The sequence below is a fragment of the Podarcis vaucheri genome (genome assembly GCF_965113315.1).
Source record: "Podarcis vaucheri genome assembly, chromosome: 12".
NCBI classification, from domain to species: domain Eukaryota; kingdom Metazoa; phylum Chordata; class Lepidosauria; order Squamata; family Lacertidae; genus Podarcis; species Podarcis vaucheri.
The window spans coordinates 1,768,688-1,786,791 of NC_138750.1; the positions used below are offsets into that span (position 1 = coordinate 1,768,688).

An 18,104-nucleotide genomic window follows, 5' to 3' on the forward strand; every position below is an offset into this window, starting at 1 on the left:
TAGGATCTGGAAGTAACCCTGACACCATGTCTGAGGACGAACTGCAGGAACTCAAAGAGTTCATAGATCATAATTTGGAGCGCGGTTTCATCCGAGAGTCCAGGGCAGCGGGGGGCAGTCCGGTATTCTTTGTTAAGAAGCGAGACACGCCCCAAAAAAGACTCGTGGTGGACTACCGCATTTTGTTTTTTTTTTTATAAAATTTTTATTAGTTTTACAAAAGTTTTTATAACAAACAAACATAAAAGAAAGACAGACAAACAAACAAATATAATTTCAAAATGTCCTTTCATAGACTTCTTTCCTCGGACTTCCCCATACCTCCCCTTTCTGCATCCTCATGTCCAAATTTTATAGCAACTTATAAATGTTTTTTCCCATCCTAATTCATCATAGTCCTTTCTTAATCTGGTCTTATATTACTGCAACCCTTTCTCTCTGTAAAATCTCGACATTCTAAGCTTCATCAAGTTTATAATAGTTCTTAAGATAAATCTTAAATTTCTTCCAATCTTCTTCCGCAGTCTCCTTTCCCTGGTCACGAATTCTGCTTGTCATTTCCGCCAATGTCATATAGTCAATCACTTTCATCTGCCATTCTTCCAAGGTGGGTAAATCTTGTGTCTTCCAATACTTTGCGATCAGTATTCTTGCTGCTGTTGTTGCATACATGAAAAAGGTTCTATCCTTTTTTGGCACCAATTGGCCGACAATGCCCAAGAGAAAGGCCTCTGGTTTCTTAAGGAAGGTATATTTAAATACCTTTTTCATTTCATTATATATCATCTCCCAGAAAGCCTTAATCTTCGGGCATGTCCACCAAAGATGATAAAAAGTACCTTCAGTTTCCTTACATTTCCAACATTTGTTATCAGGCAAATGGTAAATTTTTGCTAGCTTAACTGGGGTCATGTACCACCTATAGACCATTTTCATAACATTTTCCTTTAAAGCACTACATGCCGTAAATTTAATACCAGTGTTCCACAACCTTTCCCAGTCAGCAGACATAATATTATGACCAATATCCTGTGCCCACTTAATCATAACTGATTTAACTGTTTCGTCTTGTGTATTCCATTTCAACAGCAAGTTATACATTCTTGACAAATTCTTAGTATTGGGTTCTAACAATTCTGTCTCAAGTTTTGATTTTTCCACCTGGAAGCCAATTTTCCTGTCTTGTTTGAAAACCTCCATTATTTGATAATAGTGGAGCCAATCTTGTACTTTGGGTTTTAGTTTTTCATGGCTCTTTAATTTCAGTTTCTCTCCATCCTGTTCTAAGATCTCACAATACTTTGGCCATCCGACCTCCATATTAACTTTCTTGTGGGCCTTAGCCTCTAAGGGTGACAACCATCTAGGGGTTTTGTTTTCCAACAGATCTTTATATCTCATCCAAACATTAAACAACGCTTTCCTTACAATATGATTTTTAAAGGCACTATGCACTTTGATTTTGTCATACCATAGATATGCATGCCAGCCAAATGCATTATTGAAACCTTCTAAGTCCAAGATATCTGTATTCTCGAGGAGCATCCACTCTTTCAGCCAGCAGAATGCTGCTGCTTCATAGTACAATTTTAAGTCCGGCAGGGCAAATCCCCCTCTTTCTTTTGCATCTGTTAATATTTTATATTTTATTCTGGGCTTTTTGCCCTGCCAGACAAATTTCGCAATGTCTTTCTGCCACCTCTTGAAACAGTCCATCTTGTCAATAATCTGCAAAGTTTGAAATAAAAATAACATTCTAGGCAATACATTCATCTTAATCACTGCAATTCGGCCTAACATTGACAATCTCAAATTTGACCATATTTCTAGATCTTTTTTAATTTCTGACCAGCATTTTTCATAATTGTCCTTATACAGATTCAAGTTTTTAGATGTTAAATTAACCCCTAGATATTTCACCTTCTTAACCACCGTCAGACCTGTCTCTTCTTGAAACTTATTCTTTTCCATATCTGTTAGGTTTTTCCCTAAGACTTTAGTTTTTTGTTTATTCAATTTAAATCCGGCTACCTGCCCAAATTGTTGGATTATTTCCAACACTCTTTTTGTACTAGTGTTTGGCTCCTGCAAGGTCAATACAAGGTCATCTGCGAACGCTCTTAACTTATAGTGTTTAGTTCCGACCTGTACACCTTTAACTTGCTGGTCATCTCTAATCATGTTCAGCAACACCTCCAGGACCGAAATAAAAAGCAATGGGGAAATTGGGCACCCCTGTCGTGTTCCTTTTTCTATCTTAAGTTCCTCAGTTATTACATTATTTACAATCAACTTAGCTTTTTGTTCGGAATATATTGCACCCATACCATTCTCAAATCCTTGTCCTACCCCCATCCCATGAAGATTCTTTTTCATAAAACTCCACGAAATATTGTCAAAGGCTTTCTCCGCATCCACAAATATCAAAACTGCTTTAGTATTTATATTCACCTCTAACTTTTCCAAAATGTCTATTATGTTCCTAACATTGTCTGAGAGGTGTCTTTTTGGGAGAAAGCCTGCTTGGTCTCTGTGAATCTTCTCCATCAGTACTCTTTTAAATCTTTTTGCTAAAATGTCTGCAAAAATTTTGTAATCCACATTCAATAACGAAATTGGGCGGTAGTTCTTCAGTTGAGTCTTTTCAGTCTCTGTCTTTGGTATGAGTGAGATATATGCTTCTTTCCACGATTCGGGTGCCCTTTTTCCCTCTAAGATCTCGTTACAAACTTCCTTTAACGGTTGTATTAGCCATTCCTTTAAAGATTTGTAATATCTGGAAGTCAGTCCGTCTGGCCCTGGAGATTTGCCCAATTGCATATCCTGAATGGCACCCTCTATCTCTTGTTCTGTTATTCTCTGGTTTAGCTCCACCTTGCTATGATGAGAGATTTTTTGTAATCCATATTTATTGAGGAATTTATCTATGTCCTCTTCATTTTGTAATCCTTGGGAATAGAGTTTTTTAAAATAACTCACAAAGCAATTTCTTATCTCGTTGGGTTTAGATATATTTTTTCCATCCACTTCTAGACTTGTGACTGTATTTAATTTCTGTCTTTTCTTAAGTTGCCATGCCAGAAGTTTACCACATTTGTCTGCCGACTCAAATGTCTTTTGTTTCATTTGCTTTATTTTCCATTCTATCTCTTGGTTCATCAATTCCATATATTGTGTTTGATACAACTTAATCTCCCTCAAAATCTCCTGGGACTTTGGTTTTGATCTTAATTTTTTCTCTCCTTCTTTTATCTTTTCCAAAATTTTTTCCTTTTTCTCATTCTGTTTTCTCTTCTTTATTGAGTTTTGTTGAATCAAAAATCCTCGCATCACAGCTTTACTTGCGTCCCAGATCACTCTTTTTTCCACATCGCCCTTTAGATTGATTTCAAAATAGTCCTTTAGAGTTTTTTGGGCCTTCATGTGGATCTCTCTATCTCGAAATAGGGTGTCATTCATTCTCCATCTAAACTGACCAGTTGTTGTAGATTTCATTTCCATCTTCACGGCGTTATGGTCGGAACAGGTTTTTGGGCAGATTTCTACCTTCTTAATCTTCGGAGCCATTCCACTAGTAACCCAGATTTGGTCGATTCTGGTCCAGGTCATCTTTGCATGGGAGAAAAAGGTTCCCTCTCTTTCAAGAGGGTTCCTTGTTCTCCAAATGTCTATTAAGTCCATATTTTCAGTCATTTCGAAGAAAGTCTTCGGGAGTCTCCCTTCTTTAGTAAGAGTCAGTCTTTGTGTCTTGTCCATGTTTGTAGAAACTACACCATTCATATCTCCCATAATTATCATATTGTATTCCAAATAATCCGTCAAAGTTTCATGGAGTTTTTTGAAGAATTCTGCTTTACCTTCATTTGGCGCATAGATCCCAATTATCAAAAATTTTTCTCCTTGTACCTGAATCTCCACCGCTAAATATCTTCCTTGTTCATCTTTAAACATCATTTTTGGAGCCCACTTCTCTTTTACATAAATCACAACTCCTCTTTTTTTCACTTTGTCCGACGAAATAAATTCTTGTCCCAATTTTTTATTCATAAGCAGTCTCCTGTGTGCTCTGGTTATATGGGTTTCCTGTAAGCAAATCAAGTCCAGTTGTTCTCTGTTCAAAATATGTAATATTTGTCGTCTCTTCAAAGGGCTGTTCATCCCATTACAATTCCAACTAAGGAATTGCAGGACCATCTTGTTATTTTTCTGGTATTCCTCCAACAGCTCCCAGTTGTTGTTCCTCCTCTGTTGGTGGTGGAAGGTTCTGTCCAAACGAAAGGTTCAGGATGTCTATTACACTCCTTTGCTCAGCAATTGGGTCTACAGTTCCTTTCTGTAAGTCTTCCTGATTTCTTTGCAGGAACCTGTCTTTATCCTGTATCGTCTTTATTTTCACCTTCTTCCCTCTATAGTCAAAAGACAGTCCCTGTGGAAATTCCCACCTGAAGAGAATGGTGTTCTTCTTCAACAGGTAGACCAAATCCTTATAAGAAGCTCTCAAGTCCAAAATATGTTTAGGAATGTCTTTAAAGATCTGTATCGGTGAGTTCCCAATTTGTAAGGCCTTTTCAAAGTGCAGTCTTAGAATTTTGTCTCTTTCCTCCTTCGATCTCAAGGTAATCAGACAGTCTCTCGGCGCCTTTCTGTTCTGTCTTCTGCCCAGTCTAAATGCTGTTGTGATTTTAAATTCGTCTTCCTCTAGATCTTCCCAGGAATCAGCAAACTCTTTCGTTAAAAAGTCCGTAAGATTGTCTCCTTCGTCCTCTGGAATTGATCGTAATTTCAAATTCCTTTCTTTTCTTTGTAGTTCCCACAATGCCAGAGTTGCGTCGTGGTCATAGACCTTCCTGGCAATCGGTTCTAATTTTTCCTGGGTCTCTCCAGCAATAGTTCTGGCTTCCTCCGCAATTTGTCGTGTGGCAGAATTTTCTTGCATAAGCCTGTTTATAGATTCTGTATTCAGGTCAAGTCTTGTTGTTAAATCTGTCAATTTCTGTGAATTCTCTGTCAGTTTCTTGGTATTTTCTGCCGTCTGCTTTGTTAGATTCTCCAGAGACTGGTTTATCTTAAGAAGGGCTTGCGACACTGCATCCATGGAGACTGCTGTACCTTTTTCTTGTCCTGTTGTCACTGTAGGAGTTATGCCTGCTGTCAGGGGATGGTTAGCTGCTTGTGCTTAAAATTGTGCCCCTTCAGAGTTTGTGCGGCCCCACAAACCTCTGTGTGTGACAGAGCTCCTCAGACATGTCTGCTCTAGTCACTAGTAGAGTCTGACAGTGGCTGTCTGCGGAAGCGCTTCCAGCAAAGAAGTTCCTTAACGGAAACGCGTCTCCTGGACTCACGACGTGGCAGCTTCCGGCGAAGCATGGGTCTCCCTGCAGTTGCTTCTGACACCTCCCCGCTATTTTCGCTCGAAGTGTCTCTCACCCCTTTCTCTCCCCTGCTGCTTCCTGCCTGGGCTGCTGCGTCTCTCTCAGCATTACTGAGATCCTCCTCCAGAGACCCCGCGCTCCCCCTGCTGGTCCCTGCTTTGGCTGTTGACTCTCTCCCAGTCTCTGGGAGCCTTACCACTTCCCTTTCCTCCGATGTCAGTTCCCTGACATCCACCTCCCCTCCAGGGCCCCCCTCTCCCCCGCCCCTACTCTCTCCTCTGGGCGGTGAGGAGCTGAAACCCCTAAAAGAATCCTCTTCATCTTCAGACGTCTCGAACAATTCCCTCCATCGGTCTTCGTTCCGACTCGCTGAATCCTCCTCCACCTCGGAATCAGCGAACCCCTCCAACTCTTCTTCGTCGTCGGTGGTGGCGAAGTATTCCCTCCGGAACCTCGCCACTGGCTGGGGTTTTCTAGGGAATCTCTGATGAAAAGTTTCAATCAAAACCTCGTCATCTACATCCTCTGCCCTGACCCAGGTGTTTTCCGACTCCGGCTCCCCTTCCCACATTACCAAATACTCTACTTGCTCTCCCCTCCACCTGGAATCGAGAATCTCCGCTACATGGTAGCTGTGTTCTTTTTCCTCCATAGCTGGTCCCCTATTGACCCTCCCCTCTCTGTCCCCTATATACGGTGACAGCAATGATCTGTGGAACACTGGGTGCAACTTCATGTGGTTCGGTAACCGGAGTCTGAAAGCCACTGGGTTGACCTGTTGCGTGACTTCAAATGGGCCCAGTCTTTTGGGTCTTAACTTCTTACAACCTCCTTTAAATGGTAACCCTTGGGTGGACAGCCACACCTGGTCCCCCACCCTAATGCTTTCCCCTTCCCTTCTGGTTTTGTCTGCCTGCCTCTTATATTCCTCCTTCGCCCTGTTTAAATTAAGTTGGAGCTGGCGATGGATCGCTTCCATTTCTTCAACGAACTGTTCTGCGGCAGGAACGCTCCAGTTCTCCCCCTCCCCCCCTGGGAAGGCTCGGGGATGACACCCGTGATTAGCCAAAAAGGGGCTCATCCCCGTGGACACGTTCTCTGCATTGTTATAGGCAAATTCTGCCAACGCCAGCTTCTCCACCCAATCATTCTCTCTGTCATTCACATAACACCTCAAATATTGCTGGAGGACACCATTAGCTCTTTCCGCCTGCCCATTGGTTTCTGGATGACGGGCAGTGGAAAAATTCACCTCTACATGCAATAAGCTCATGAGCTTCCTCCAGAACCTGGAAGTAAATTGTTTCCCTCGGTCCGAAACCACCCTCAAGGGGGCACCATGCAACCTAAACACATTTTCCACAAACAATTTAGCGGTTTCTTCTGCTGTGACCGCATGTGAGCAGGCTATAAAGTGGGCCATCTTGGTTAACAGGTCTACCACAACCATAATGGCTGTCTTCCCTTTGGACCTGGGCAGATCAGTCATGAAATCTATTGCCACTGCCTCCCATGGTCTTTCCGGCGTGGGTAGTGGTTCTAATAAACCTGCCGGTGCCCGCCTCTCCCCCTTGGCTCGTTGACATCGGTCACACCCTCTCACATATTCACGCACATCTTCCCTGACCTTGGGCCACCAAAATTCCCTGGTAACCAGCCACATGGTTTTGTGTTGCCCAAAATGCCCTGCTGTGGGGCTATCGTGCAGTTGCTTGAGTACCTTTTCCCTCAATTCCCCTTCAGGTATGTATAACGCTCCCTTGTAGTACAACGCCCCGTTTCTCTCCTCAAAACCCCCGGGTTTGTCTCCCTCCCTCCTGAGACCCCTGAGTTTGTCCTGGGCGTATTCATCCTGCACCGTTCCCTCTACCAGTTCCCTTTGCCCCACCAATGCCGCCCCACACACCCAGCGGTCCTCGGGAATGACATGGGTCTCTTCGGGTGCACCCTCTCCCTCCAAATATTCAGGTTTGCGTGAGAGAGCGTCCGCCCTCACGTTCTCCGGGCCTGGTACGTAACAAATCTCAAAGTTAAATTTGGAGAACTCCTGGGCCCATCTCAACTGCCTTTGGTTGAGCACTCGCGCAGTTCTCCAATACTCTAGATTCTTATGGTCCGTGCACACTTGCACCTTCTGTTGTGCACCAATTAGTAGGTGCCTCCATCTCCGGAAGGCCTCATAAATAGCAAGAAGTTCCCGGTCGTACACCATGTAGTTTCTCTCAGATTTGTTCAGCTTTCGCGAAAAGAAGGCACACGGTCGCCACTCTGACCCCTCCTTCCCCGGCTGCAGAAGAAGCACCGCCCCTATGGCTCTGTCAGAAGCGTCTGTTTCGACCCTCAGCTTTTTTTGTAAATCCACATGTAGAAGTTGTTCGTCAGAGGCGAAGGCCCTTTTCAGTTCCTCAAACGCTCGCTCCGCCTCCCCCGTCCAAACAAACTTCTTTTTGCTGCTGAGACAGTCCGTGATGGGCGCCGTCAGGTGGGCGAAGTTTCGGATGAACTTACGATAAAAGTTTCCAAACCCTAGGAACCTCTGCACATCCTTCTTGGTCTTGGGTGTTTTCCATTCCAGCACCGCTTGAACCTTGCCGGGGTCCATGGCCAGCCCCTTGTCTGACAAGCGGTACCCCAGGAATTCCACCTCCTTGGTATGAAACTGACACTTCTCCAGTTTCACCCACAGTCTGTTGGCTTGCAGCCTGCTCAACACTTCTCTGACGTCTCTCACATGTTGCTCCTCATTCTCCGAATACACCAACACGTCATCTAAGAAGGCCACGCAATTCTTGTAGAGCAAAGGCCCCAGTACATGGTTCATAAAGGCTTGAAAACACGCGGAGCCTGTTTGTAATCCAAAAGGCATAACGAGGTATTCAAATGCCCCCAAAGGGGTGAACATGGTGGTCTTCCATTCATCCCCTTTCCTTATACGTATCAGGTTGTACGCCCCCCTTAGGTCCAGCTTTGTAAAAATCTTTCCTTTTCGCACCCTGGTCAAAATATCATCAATCCTGGGCATAGGAAAAGCCGCCGGCTCTGTCACTGCATTTAGGGCCCGAAAGTCACATACCAGCCTCGGCTTGTCCGTGTTTTTTTTATCCACAAAAAACACTGGGCTACCCCCCGCTGCCTTGGACTCTCTGATGAAGCCTCTCTTCAGGTTCTTGTCAATGAACGCTCGCAACTCCTGCATCTCCCTGTCTGACATGGCATACAACTTGCCTACAGGAAGCTGTGCTCCAGGGAGTAAATTGATCTGGCAATCAAAGGGCCTATGCGGGGGTAGTTGGTCCGCTTCCTTCTCGCTGAACACGTCGCTGAGATCAGCATACTGTGGTGGCACCTTCCCCTTCTCCATTACTTCCGTCCCTGCTAGGGTGGCTTGGGCCCCTGCTGACCCCTTTTCCGCCCTGCAGTGTTCTAAGCAGTGTGCGGAACCGAAGGAAACCACTCTTTGATGCCAGCCCACCAGCGGATCATGTAGGGCTAGCCAGCTCATTCCCAAAATAATGGGAGCGCCTCCCAAGGTGGCCACATTAAACGCTATCAGTTCTGTGTGCCTTGCCACCCTCATTATCATTGGGACGGTCTGCAAGCTGACGCCTCCTCCCAACAGTTCCCTGCCATCGATCGTGGTCACCTGCAGGGGGTTGCTTAAAGGGATAGTCTGTATCTGGTGCTCAGCAGCAAACTCCTTGCTCATGAAATTGCAGGAGCTGCCTGAGTCCAACAGCGCCTTTATTTTTAGGGGGTGTCCATTTTGCAGCTCTAGCGACACTTCAATCACTAGAGCAGGTCGAGGAGCTTCTGGCACTGGCACTTGGGGAAGGGGCACTTTCACTGCTCTTTGGCCTGGCTGCAGTGCCCTGCTGGCAACCAGGCATTGGCTTTTACCTGCTCCGTTTCTCCCTGCTCTTCCCCCTCAACAGCTCCCACCATCCCTTGCCATTCCTTCCTCTGGGGGCAGACTCTGGCAAAGTGGCCTGGCTGTTGGCAGAGATAGCATTTCCGGGCTCCCTTTCCCTCCTTCTTCGCCCCCTCACTGGGCTTTGAAACTGCGCGCGCGCGGGCTGTTCCGATTTCCATCGGCTCTGCCGGCGGGAAAGCTGGCTCAGGAATGTCTGGAATGCGTAACTCCTTCCAACGTTCCCCTCTCCCTTCCCGCCTCTCCAAGGCTCTTGCCTCCTGGCGCGCTCCAATGGTCAGCGCAGATTTGGTCAGCTGATCCATAGACACCGCCCTGGGGCTCCTGGCCAGCTCGTCTTTCACAGCTGAAGAAAGACCTTCTTCAAATAGCATCTGAATGGGTGCTGCCGATAAATCCCACCCCAATCTGTGAATCAGCATGGTAAATTCAGTCCAGTACTCACGGACAGATCTGCTTCCCTGCTTGCAAGCCATTAGCTGTCTGCGCACCACCCCTTCCTCAATATCGCTGGAAAACATGATATCCATTGCACGAAAGAATTTCATAGTGTCCTTTAGGATATCGTTGTGCGTTGCCATCAGGGGTCGAACCCAGTCCCGCGCCCCCTTCTCAAGATGCCCAATTACGAACGCAACTCGCGATTCCTCATCAGGGAACTCATCAAACTGCACATTCAGAGCATATTGCATCTCAGTCCTAAAGGCATGGTAATCCTTGGGGTCCCCCCCAAACTTCTGCACCAATCCTGGTACCTTTCTGGGGAACTGAGTGGTTCTCCCCTTTTTGTCAGCATCCTGAGCCCTTCTCTCCTCGAGCCTCGCCGTCTGCAGCGCAAGTTGGACCTCCAGAGCTTGATACCTTTCTTCCAAGCTTGGACCAGCTCCAACCCCTGCGTCTCCGGTTCCGACTGGGTTGCTCATGATGCTTTCTCCTGCACAGGCAGCGTACAGAGACTGTCAGACTGCTGTCAGGGGATGGTTAGCTGCTTGTGCTTAAAATTGTGCCCCTTCAGAGTTTGTGCGGCCCCACAAACCTCTGTGTGTGACAGAGCTCCTCAGACATGTCTGCTCTAGTCACTAGTAGAGTCTGACAGTGGCTGTCTGCGGAAGCGCTTCCAGCAAAGAAGTTCCTTAACGGAAACGCGTCTCCTGGACTCACGACGTGGCAGCTTCCGGCGAAGCATGGGTCTCCCTGCAGTTGCTTCTGACACCTCCCCGCTATTTTCGCTCGAAGTGTCTCTCACCCCTTTCTCTCCCCTGCTGCTTCCTGCCTGGGCTGCTGCGTCTCTCTCAGCATTACTGAGATCCTCCTCCAGAGACCCCGCGCTCCCCCTGCTGGTCCCTGCTTTGGCTGTTGACTCTCTCCCAGTCTCTGGGAGCCTTACCACTTCCCTTTCCTCCGATGTCAGTTCCCTGACACCTGAGATCGAGCCTCTTTTCTTGTGTTGCTGTAGCTGTTGTTGATATTGCCTTGTCTTGGCTCTCGTGCTTATCTCGTCTGCTGGGCCACTCATATCCCAAGGTCGTTTCCCACGAGAGCCTTCTCCTAAAGGAAAATTCCACTGTCCCAAAGCGTAGCAACTTTTAATTTACCCTCTAGAGGGAGCAAATCAAAATGTCCGCAAACAAAGGCAAGGAGTATTTGAAAAGCAAATTTATCGGGAGGCTTCTATATGTATATTGCAACACTTTCCCATTAGATAAAGTCCCAGCCTTCCCTGATATATTGTGTCCACAAAGTCCCAAAACTTTGTATCAAATAAGCAATGAGACTTCCACTTTGTTACTTTCCCAAGAGTCTAAAGTCAGTTCAGTGTTCCTTTGTTCTAATAGCAGTTTGTGCCAGGTTGAAGGCTGCAGAGAGTTCCCTTTCCTTTAAGTTGGTCATGCAGCTTATAAAGTCACTTATTCCTCCCCTCTGCCCTGCAAGCTAGAGGGGATAGTCAAAGTCCAAATGTCGGATTCAAGCAGTTAAAAACAATATCCCATACGGATGCAGCTCAGTAACTTTCGTTGCTTTAATTGTCATGCAGTCGGGGGAAGGCAGACTTCCTTAATTTTCGCCTTTCCCGTTTTCAGCCTAATTTCAAGTAGTTTTGGCACGAATAGAGGTTCAATCTTACTCACGGGTCTTTTTTGTCCAGATTATTCAGGAAGGGAATCGGCGCTCTCCACTAATGGCGACGCGGCTTCACCCTGCGGGCTGGGTAGCGATTCTCAGCACCGCGCTCCCCGTTGTCGTTCCGGAGCCTTTAAAAAGGCTCTTTCTGCGGTAAAGGGGGGCGCTTCAGGTGCCCACCGAATCTCCTTGTTCACAGGCTCCGTTCCTGTGATTTTAGGGGTCCCCCGCTTGCCGTAGCGGGTCAGACCCGAACTCGCAGAGCCGTCCTCTCTCCGGAGCTCGGAGAGGGAGCAGCCATTAGCGCTGGCGCCGAACCGGAAGTCCGACTACCGCATTTTGAACAGTGTGACCAAGCCATCGGACTTCCCCATGCCCCGAATCGAGGACCTACTCGCAAAAGTACGCAAGGGCAGCGTGTTCACCAAGTTGGACCTGCGAGGGGCGTACAACCTCATTCGCATGCGGGAAGGAGATGAGTGGAAGACAGCCATGTTCACGCCCCTGGGCACCTACGAATATAGAGTTATGCCTTTTGGATTGCAAAATGGCTCCCACGTTTTTCAAGCTTTCATGCATCACGTGTTGGCGGGGCTCCTCTACAAAACGTGCGTCTGTTTCTTGGATGACATCCTGATCTTTTCGGAATCGCAGCAGGAGCATGACAGACACGTCAGGGAAGTGCTGAGCAGGCTACAGCAACATCGGCTCTACGCCAAGCTGGAGAAGTGCCAGTTCGACGTAACGGAGGTGGATTTCCTGGGCTACAAGTTGTCTGACAAGGGGCTCGCCATGGACAGCGCCAAGGTTCGAGCGGTGTTGGATTGGAAAAGCCCACGCAACCGGAAGGAGGTCCAACGATTTGTCGGCTTCGCGAATTTCTATCGCAAGTTCATCAAAGGCTTTGCTATGCAGACAGCGGCCATCACGGACACGCTTAGCTCCAAGAAAAAGAAGTTCATCTGGACGGAGCAGGCGGAGCGGTCCTTTCAGGCACTCAAACGTCTCTTCGCGTCGGAAGAGCAGCTGCTGCATGTCGACCCCAGCAGGCCGATGAGGGTCGAGACAGACGCCTCGGACAGAGCCGTGGGAGCAGTCCTGCTGCAGAGAGACCCGCAGGGGGTTTGGCGGCCGGGGGCGTTTTACTCCAGGAAGCTCAGCAAGTCCGAACAGAACTACACCATCTGGGACAGGGAGTTGCTGGCCATTCATGCAGCATTCAAAGCGTGGAGGCACTTCCTGATCGGCGCCAAGCACACGGTGCAGGTCTGCACGGACCACAAGAATCTGGAGCACTGGCGCACGGCACAGTTCCTGAACCAGAGGCAGATACGTTGGGCTGAGTTCTTTGCGAACTTCGACTTCCGAATAGAGTATGTCCCGGGGGACACCAACATCATGGCGGACGCGCTCTCCCGTAAGCCACAGTATCTGGAGGACGCCACGCCAGCGGCCGCCATGCACATCTTCGCACCAACAGTGTGGGCGTGCGCTGCGGCGACAGTGGACCTGGAGGCGGTGCGACGAGCGTTGCAGAATGACTCCTTCGCGCAAGCAAAGATGGCAGAGATGCAAAGGGGCACGGCAGTGACCGATGGGTTCCAGCTGAGAGATGGATTGCTCATCCGTAAAGGGGCCATCTACGTGCCGGGAGACGAACTTCGCGCCAAGGTACTGCATCAGCTGCACGACGCGCCCACTGCCGGGCACTTTGGCAAGGAGAAGATGGTGGAATTAGTCACCAGGGATTTCTGGTGGCCCGGAATGAGAGGGGAGGTCGCGGACTACGTGGCGAGGTGCGACACCTGCCAGAGGGCCAAACCAGTGCACAGACCACCGGCCGGACTGTTGGAACCGCTGCAAACTCCGGTCGAACCATGGGAGAGAGTCGCCCTAGATTTCGTCACGGATCTGCCCAGCTCGAGGGGCAAGACGGCCGTGCTGGTGGTGGTGGACTTGTTCTCCAAGATGGCACATTTCATCCCGTGTGCGAAGGTGGCCACGGCGGAACAAACCGCCAAACTGTTCATAGACCACGTGTTCAAGGTTCACGGTCTGCCACGGTCTATTCTGTCCGACCGTGGGCGGCAGTTCATCTCGAATTTCTGGCAGAAGCTGATGGGCTTCCTAAACGTCAAGATCAACCTGGCGTCGGCGAGACACCCGCAGACCAACGGGCAAGCGGAGCGGGTCAATGCCATCATGCAGCAGTACCTGAGATGCTATGCGAATCAACAGCCTGCGACGTGGGTGGATTACCTGCCGCTCGCCGAGTTCACCTACAACAACACGAAGCACGTGTCCACGGGGGTCACGCCGTTCTTCGCCAACAACGGGAGGCACCCCAGAACCTTCCCGGGACTGGAAAGAATGGTGGAGGGGGAGCCGCAGACAGCAGATGCGTTCGCGTCGGAGTTGCAGGAGGTCCACGATCAGCTGCGGCGGCACCTGGAGCTGGCCAAACACGCATACAAGGTGCAGGCAGACAAACACAGAAGGGTTGGCGAAGAGATCCATGTGGGAGACTGGGTCTGGTTAGCAGCCCACGCAGTGCCGGCCAGGTCGTTGGCCAAGAAGAAACTAGGGCATAAGCAACTGGGGCCCTACCAAGTCGAAGAGCAGGTCAACCCGGTGGCTTTCAGGCTGGCGCTTCCGGAGGGTTCCAGGATGCATCCGGTGTTCCACAGATCGGTGCTCACTCCCTACAAGGCACCGCACAGGTTTCAGGAACCAGGAACGGCGCCGAGTCCGCTACGAGAGGGAACCGGGCAACGGGGAGTGGCACAGGAGGTGCGCATCAACGAAGTCACGGAGATTTTGGACTCCAGATGGGGGGAAGAGGGGGTAGAATACCTTCTCGCTAAGGAGGGCACCCCGGCCAGTGCCAACAGCTGGGTGCCGGGCTACGCTTTAGACGAACCTCTGCTCAAGGAAGAGTTTCATGCCCTCTTCCCACATAGGCCAATGCCAGCGGACTTTTTCGACGACTGGCTTTTCACGCCCACGCTTTCAGCCAGCACGTTCCGGGGGTTCAACTCGGATGAGGAACCGACACGAGACGCCAGTTCCCCGGAGGGGTCGCCCTCGGCATCTGCTTCAGAACCCTCGTATTGGTGGGATGATCGACCAGAGGAGCAGTGGCGCAGAAAGTGGCTGGAGGGTCCAGGACGAGCAACGCCTCCAGAAGGAAGCGAGGGAGAGACGGACATGGACGTTTTCGGGGACGACCAGGGTTTCGAGCACGGCGGCACAGAGATGGAAGCAGAGGTGACCGTCGTCGACGAGAGCAGGGAGGAAGAACCGGAAGACTTCAGATGGAGGCCCGCCACGGGAAGCGAACTGTACCCGACATTCGTCCCCTTGACACGGCAGCACCCAGCTCCCGCACCGGAAGGCGGGGAGGGGGGAAGAGGGGGCTTCGAGGGGGGATGGATGTCAGGGGTTCAGGAGCAGAGGCGAGGGCAAGGGAGGAAACAGAGAGCGAGGGGGAGGAGGCAGAAGAAAAGATGAGTGATGACGACGACCCGAGATCTCCGAGTCTTTCCAGTGAATCAGAAGATTCACAAAAAGGAGCACCAGTGGCCAGGGCAAGGGGGGAGACTAGGGGGACACCCCAGGAAGATAGAGCCAGAGGGGACTCAGAGGGGAGCAGTTGGAAATCGGGACCAGCGTCACCGCCAGAGAGCAGGGATGAGGAAGGGCGCCAGGGATCAAGCGCTGGCAACTCACAACAGGAGGGAGGGCACGAGTCAGGAGTGGCCACACCTCCATCGGGGAGCGAAGAGACGGTTAGACGGAAAGTGGAAGGTTGGGCGCGCGCGCCAAGTTCAAATGCACAGGAAGGTGGCGCAGTAGGCAGCCCGGAAAGGGAGCCAGGTCCTAAAGCCCGGCGCAAGGAGACAGAAGGGTCCGGGGGGTCAGGGTCAGAAGAATCCCGGAAGGAAGAGACCCCGGGGGGCAGAGGGACCCAGAGGAGAACTGTCAGGCGGAAAAGGTGGAGCAGGGCTAGGATATTAAGTTGGTGCACAAGGGGCGGAGACTCAGACGGAGCTTCGCCGATCTAAGCATAAGAAGTAGCGTTGCACGCAGCAGCTTGAGGATGCAGACTGTAACTCAATAAAGACTTTTATTTAATGATCGCTGGCTAGCGTGATCCTCTGTGAGCTAGGATCTGGAAGCAACCCTGACAGCTAACCATAACCGTAACCGTAACCGTAACCCTAACCGTAACCGTAACCGTAACCGTAACGCTAACCCAATCCTAACCCTAACCCTAACCAAACGCTAACCCTAACCGAAACGCTAACCCTAACCCTAACCCTAACCCTAACCCTAACCCTAAACCTGACCCTAACCCTAACCGTAACACTATCCGTAACCCAAAGCCTAACCGAAACGCTAACCCTAACCCTTACCCTAACCCTAACCCTAACCCTAACCCTAACCGTAACCCTAACCCTAACCCTAACCCTAACCCAAACCCAAACGCTAACCCAAACCCTAACCGAAACGCGAACGCTAACCCAACCCTAACCCTAACCCTAAGCCTAACCCAATCCGCACCTGAACCCTAACCCTAACCCTAACCCTAACCCTAACCCTAACAACCCTAAGCCTAACCCTAACCCTAACCCTAACCCTTACCCTTACCCTTACCCTTACCCTTACCCTAACCCTAACCCTAACCCTAACCCTAACCCTAACCCTAAACCTAAACCTAAACCTAAACCTAAACCTAACCGTAACCGTAACCGTAACCGTAACATTAACCCTAACCCTAACCCTACCCTAACCCTAACCCTAACCCTAACCCTAACCCTAACCGTAACCCCATGCCCAACCGAAACGCTAACGCTAACCCTAACCCTAGCCCTTAACCTAACCCTAACCGAAACGCTAACCCTAACCCTAACCCTAACCGTAACCCTAACCCTAACCCTAACCCAATCCTAACCCTAACCCTAACCAAAACGCTAACCCTAACCGAAACCCTAACCCTAACCCTAACCCTAACCCTAACCCTAAACATGACCCTAACCCTAAGCGTAACTGTCAGGGGTTCAGGAGCAGAGGCGAGGGCAAGGGAGGAAACAGAAAGCGAGGGGGAGGAGGCAGACGAAAGGATGAGTGATGACGACGACCCGAGATCTCCGAGCCTTTCCAGTGAATCAGAAGATTCACAAAATGGAGCACTAGTGGCCAGGGCAAGGGGGGAGACTAGGGGGACACCCCGGGAAGAAAGAGCCAGAGGGGACTCAGAGGGGAGCAGTTGGAGATCGGGACCAACGTCACCGCCAGAGAGTAGGAAAGAGGAAGAGCGCCAGGGAGCAAGCGCTGGCAGCTCGCAACAGGAGGGAGGGCACGAGTCAGGAGTGGCCACACCTTCATCGGGGAGCGAAGTGACGGTTAGACGGAAAGTGGAAGGTTGGGCGCGCGCGCCAAGTTCAAATGCACAGGAAGGTGGCGCAGTAGGCAGCCCGGAAAGGGAGCCAGGTCCTAAAGCCCGGCGAAAGGAGACAGAAGGGTCCGGGGGGTCAGCGTCAGAAGAATCCCGGAAGGAAGAGACCCAGGGGGGCAGAGGGACCCAGAGGAGAACTGTCAGGCGGAAAAGGTGGAGCAGGGCTAGGATATTAAGTTGGTGCGCAAGGGGCGGAGACTCAGACGGAGCTTCGCCGATCTAAGCATAAGACGTAGGGTTGCACGCAGCAGCTCGAGAATGGAGACTTTAACTCAATAAAGACTTTTATTTAACGACCGCTGGCTAGCGTGATCCTCTGTGAGCTCGGATCTGGAAGTAACCGTGACAGTAACACTATCCGTAACCCTAACCCTAACCCTAACCTCAACCCTAACCCTAACCCTAACCCTAACCCTAACCCTAACCCTAACCCTATCCTAACCCTAACCCTAACCCTAACCCTAACCGTAACGTTAACCCTAACCCTAACCCTAACCCTAACCCTAACCCTAACCCTAACCCTAACCCTAACCCAAACGCTAACCCTAACCCTAACCCTAACCCTAACCCTAACCCTAACCCTAACCCTATCCCAAACCCTAACCCTAACCCTAACCGGAACGCGAACGCTAACCCAACCCTAACCCTAAGCCTAACCCAATCCTAACCCTAACCCTAACCCTAACACTAACCCTAACCCTAACCCTAACCCTAACCCTTAGCCTTACCCTTACCCTTATCGTAACCCTAACCTTAACCTTAACCCTAACCCAATCCTAACCCTAATTGAAACGCTAACACTAACCGAAACGCTAACCCTAACCGTAACCGTAACCGTAACCCTAACCCTAACCCTAACCCTAACCCTAACCCTAACCGTAACAGTAACCGTAACCCTAACCCAATCCTAACCGTAACCCTAACCAAAACGCTAACCCTAACCCTAACCCTAACCCTAACCCTAACCGTAACACTATCTGTAACCCAAAGCCTAACCGAAACGCTAACCCTAACCCTAACCCTAACCCTAACCCTAACCCTAACCCTAACCCTAACCCTAACCCTAACCCTAACCCTAACCCTAACCATACCCTAACCCCAACCCCAACCCTAACCCTAACCGTAACCCTAACCGAAAGGCCAACCCTAACCCCAATCCTAACCCTAACCCTAACCCTAACCCAAACGCTAACGCTAACCCTAACCCTAACCCTAACCCTAACCC

At 49.8% G+C, this 18,104-nt stretch overlaps 1 long non-coding RNA gene across 1 annotated transcript in view; it reads right to left on the reverse strand.

Annotated features, from left to right (window-relative positions):
• Positions 1-503: 503 nt before the first annotated feature.
• The window catches only part of LOC309515247, a 284,278-nt gene continuing 266,677 nt past the window's right edge, over positions 504-18,104 (reverse strand). The window contains exon 3 of the long non-coding RNA XR_014212355.1: positions 504-515. This is a non-coding gene — a long non-coding RNA (uncharacterized lncRNA). The remainder of the gene's footprint in view (positions 516-18,104) is intronic.